Source organism: Echinops telfairi, unplaced genomic scaffold (assembly GCF_000313985.2).
Source record: "Echinops telfairi isolate 266 unplaced genomic scaffold, ASM31398v2 ScPeMD7_1;HRSCAF=3_0, whole genome shotgun sequence".
Classification (NCBI taxonomy): domain Eukaryota; kingdom Metazoa; phylum Chordata; class Mammalia; order Afrosoricida; family Tenrecidae; genus Echinops; species Echinops telfairi.
In genome coordinates, this window is record NW_022103896.1 from 34,985,085 (window position 1) to 34,989,427 (window position 4,343).

General features: G+C 38.4%; 1 protein-coding gene across 31 annotated transcripts in view; it reads right to left on the bottom strand.

Annotated features, from left to right (window-relative positions):
• RIMS2 (regulating synaptic membrane exocytosis 2) overlaps nt 1-4,343 on the bottom strand; it is a 438,267-nt gene that overhangs the window by 27,941 nt on the left and 405,983 nt on the right. The window lies entirely within an intron of this gene.

A 4,343-nucleotide genomic window follows, 5' to 3' on the forward strand; every position in this document is an offset into this window, starting at 1 on the left:
CACTTTCCCTGTTGTCTGTTTCCCTAGAGATGGGTTGCGCGGCTAAAGTACAGAAAAGGAGGAAAACACCGACATTTTCTTCAAATCAGAATACCCATGGTATTTTGAGCAGATCTCATGAACATCTAGAATCCAAGCATCTTCTTTTCCCACTCTCTTTGTTAAAAAAGATTAAAGACTCAAGGGGGGTGTGGGTGAGAGGACATTAAAAACCAACAAAACATCAACAGCCTAAAGTTTAAAAACCAACAAAAAACCAGCGAACGCTGAACCAGAACTACGAGGGCTACTCATTTGCTTTAGATTCAGGATTTTTCTTTCCATGGTTTCTTTTCCCCAAATTAAAGAATCTGCTGCCCATTTTGGTGAAACGCTGCAAGGCCCAACAACGAAATAGAAAATAGCATCCTCACATTTGGAAACAGCAGCCGCTAGAAACACAGCACAGTCACACTCCACAATCTGTACTCCTCTAGCTCAGAACGAACAGCAACTTTTAACTCTTTCACCTCGAGTCAGAAGACACGTTTTTGTAACTTTAGGCAAACCACTCAACCTCTCAGTTTCCTTACTAATTAAATTAATGTAGAAAATGTATGCAAGGGGCCCAAAGGTCTCCACTCCGACTCAGGCCCTCGCCTGTTGATGTGCGCCTGCAGGAGAGGAGCTTACGAGTGCTCTGTAAAATGTACAGTACACAACCTAAAATCATTTTGTTTCACTCAACAAACATTTCCAGAACATTACATAAGTTCTTTACTACATACGCCCTGGAATATTAAACTATTTGCTCAGTTAACATTAATTGCGCACCTATGTCGATGCGTAGGATACACTTGTGATCAGAGCAGCTCAACAACCTGCCCTCATGGAGCTTACACTCTAGTAGGGGGAGAGACCCAATAAATCAGTAAACTATAGAGAGTCTGCAATTTAAAATCACATCGTCACACCAATGGAGGATCTGTTGACATGGTATCATTGCAGAGGAAAATTTGGATACATTGAGGAAGGTAAGCTGCCAGCTATTCTAGCAGAAGCTGATAAAGCCAGGGAATTTTACAAGCACCCTTTCTTACCAAATCATTTTTATTCACAGAAGAGACAACTCAAAAAAAATAATAAAATGAGATTTTTCATTTAAACAATACAAGAATAATTTAATTGTGGAAACTGAAATGGTTTTTTGAAAGTGATCTAATTCATCTATATTAATGATAGTCACAAATCTTTTGGGGGATCATACAATAATTTATTAGATTTTTTAACACTATTTTAAAATAATATATAAAATTCCTTTGGGGAAGTGGTAGTAGAACTTGCAACAGGGATTGAATAAGGAAAAATAAATCCAAGTGCTAAAAATATATAAGCCAGAAATGTATGATCTATATTTGATATTTATCCAAAGCCAATTTTTAGAATCCTAAATTAATTTTTTGTTATATAACTTTGCATTAAACCAGGAGATCTAACATCCCAAAAGCCAACATTTCACGGTAACTTCAAATTGCTGAAGGACACGGACAGTTACCTTCTTTCCTTTGAGTGTGAAACAAAATACGAAGGAGCTTCAACTAGTTCATGTAAAACATCCATGGCCCTTTAGTTCCATTTTCCTTTGAACTTTTTGAAGCCCCTCTTAAACAGCCTTTTCTCCCAATTACAGTTACATGCAATATGACATAGATACAGATTAAGCTTGTGTGATTTAAGTTTTAAAAAGTATTTTTGGTTTTCAGTAGATTTATAAAGTGAATAGCATGTATTAGATTTCAGCAGTTGGTCAACCCAAAACTTTCAGAGAAACTGATGACATAAAAAGATACTTAGACTCTGAGAAGAAAGAAAGATGGAACGATCAGTATTTTCATAATGAGACCAGCAATAGAGTTTTCCTTTCCCTCGTTACTGAAAACACCCATAGAAGGAAGAACATTAATTGATTAGACTAAACAATAGTGATAAGAGCTGACTGTGGAAGGAACAAAAAGCAAAACAAAGCGAATCCTAAAAACAAAGTCATAAAGCAGCACAGCTAGACAAGACGGGAAAATAAATATCTGGAGTCTAATATTAATTGTGTAGGGTGGTGGTTATGCATGGGGCTGCGATCCACATGGTCAGCAGTTCGAAACAACCAGCAGCTCCTAGGGAGAAAGACTGGTGCTCCACTCCCGTAAACAGTGACAGTCTCAGAAACACACATGGGTCACTATGAGTGAGCGATGGCTTGATGGCAGGGACTGTTTTTTCTGTGAATATTAATTCTGTCCTTTTTGGGTAGAATATTAATGAGAATGATAGCTAAGTAACATTATGTTCTTCAGATGTATTACGTCATTTAAACTTGATAAACTCTGCAAGGCTGGCACTCTCATTTTGCAGATAAAGAAACTGATACGTGCAACCATATGGCAGGCACTAGTCTATGAACTGGAGGTACGGAAGTGAACAAAATGGACAGAATCCCCACCTTCCCAGTGCTTACACACTAGAGAGACCAGCTTTACCAATTCGCAGCTCGATGTAAAGAAAGCAGAATGCACCACTGCTGGTCCTACCACCCTCACAATTGTTGTTTGAGTCCAGTGCGGAAGCCATCTGGCTGAGGGTCTTCCTCCCCTTTTGCTGATCCTCTACTTTACGGAACAGCTAACACTCACATTCCATTTTACTAGACACTTTATATGCCACTTACTTAATAGTCCTACACCGCCACGAGGGAGGCATTATTACTAAATGTGTTTTAGAGATGAGAAAATGGAGGCACTGTGTGGGCAAGTCTTTGTCCCCAGGTTTCACAAGTTACTAAGAAATCGAGCCAGGGTTCAAAGCTTGAGTCACAAAGTGAGACTTTCTTCAATGTCATAATTAACAAAACCAGTTGGAATCCCAGCATCTTTACTTCCACAATCTGTACTCTTTACCTACTAAAGGACTCTGGGTATGAGACTCCACCGACTTCAAAGGAGCCCTGGTGGCGTAGTGGTGTGTGTTGGGCTTCTGTTCACTAGAAACAGAAAGTTTCAAGTGAAAGTTTCACTTTCAAGGAAAAAGCAAAGGCAATCATGTACTAAAACAACAACAACAACTTTATTTCACAGATAAAGATGAGTCAATGATAAGTTAAATATCTAAAGGTAGATGAGAAAAAAAGCAGCTAGAGAAATGGATTTAGGACTAGCGAAAAGAGAAGTGCATGGAATTCTGTTATTGCTTAATCATTCACGTTATTGTTATTGTTTAATCATTCACATTATTGTTTAATCATTCAAATCCTTTCTAACATAACAGTTGTCCCCTGTCACTCAGTCATCCATCCATTCAGGTCTTTATTGAGAACCATATGCAAAACTTTCCTCATAAGGATGAGGCTTTCTATTTCTGTAGAGTTACATCCTTGGAAACCGACAAGGACAGTTCTATCCTGCTAGAAGTAGGTTGCTAGCAGTAGGAATCAACTTGGTGGCAGTCAGTTTGTATGTTTTTGTTTTGGGGGGTAAAATATATGTGTTCCCAAAATATGGATTTGGCCATCAAGGGGGTCAGAGCCTGGTAGGGGAGAGGGGGAAGGAGCTGGCAGGGGACAAGGAAAGGTAAATTGATGCAATATTCCTTTATTTTTACACAAGTAACATTATTTATGTGGATGTAGTCTTTGCAAAAATTATAGTAGCTGAATAAGTCGTACCACAAGGATAGGCTCTTCTGGGCACTCTGGTGCCTAAACAGCAGTGAGCGAAGATTTATATGGGCCAAAGGAAGCTTCCCAAAAGAAGAGAAGTCGGAGCCGCATCTTGAAGGATGAGTTTGGCAGGCCAAAAGTAAGGGTGAAGAGTTATTTGTGCCAAAATATATTTATGAGGTTCAAAATAACCAATTGTTTAAGAAATCTACTGTTTGAAAAACACCACATTTCATGTATTTTCTACTTTAGTCATTTTATGCATATAACAGACAGTTTATACGTATAACAGGGTGCTGTCAGTTAAGTGTTGGGCTGTTTACCACAGACAGGTCTGGTGGTTCAAGCCTATAGCAGCTCCACAGGAGAAAAATGAGACTGGCTGTTCCAGTAAAGATTTACAGCCTTGGAAAAAAATGTAAAGTCACCATGAGTCAGAATCCACTCGGTGGCACTGCATTTGTTACAGTCATGCATTATCTAATGGTTTTTGTGGCGTTAAATTTTACTTAATACAGTACTTGTCTAGGAAATAATTTGCTTCTGGTAAAAGCTCTTGATATTTATTTTATATTTTGTTACTGCTAGAAATGTTGTCTAGCTTCTAGTCCTGATACCTCACTTTATAAGTAGAAGATCAGGAAAAAATTATAGC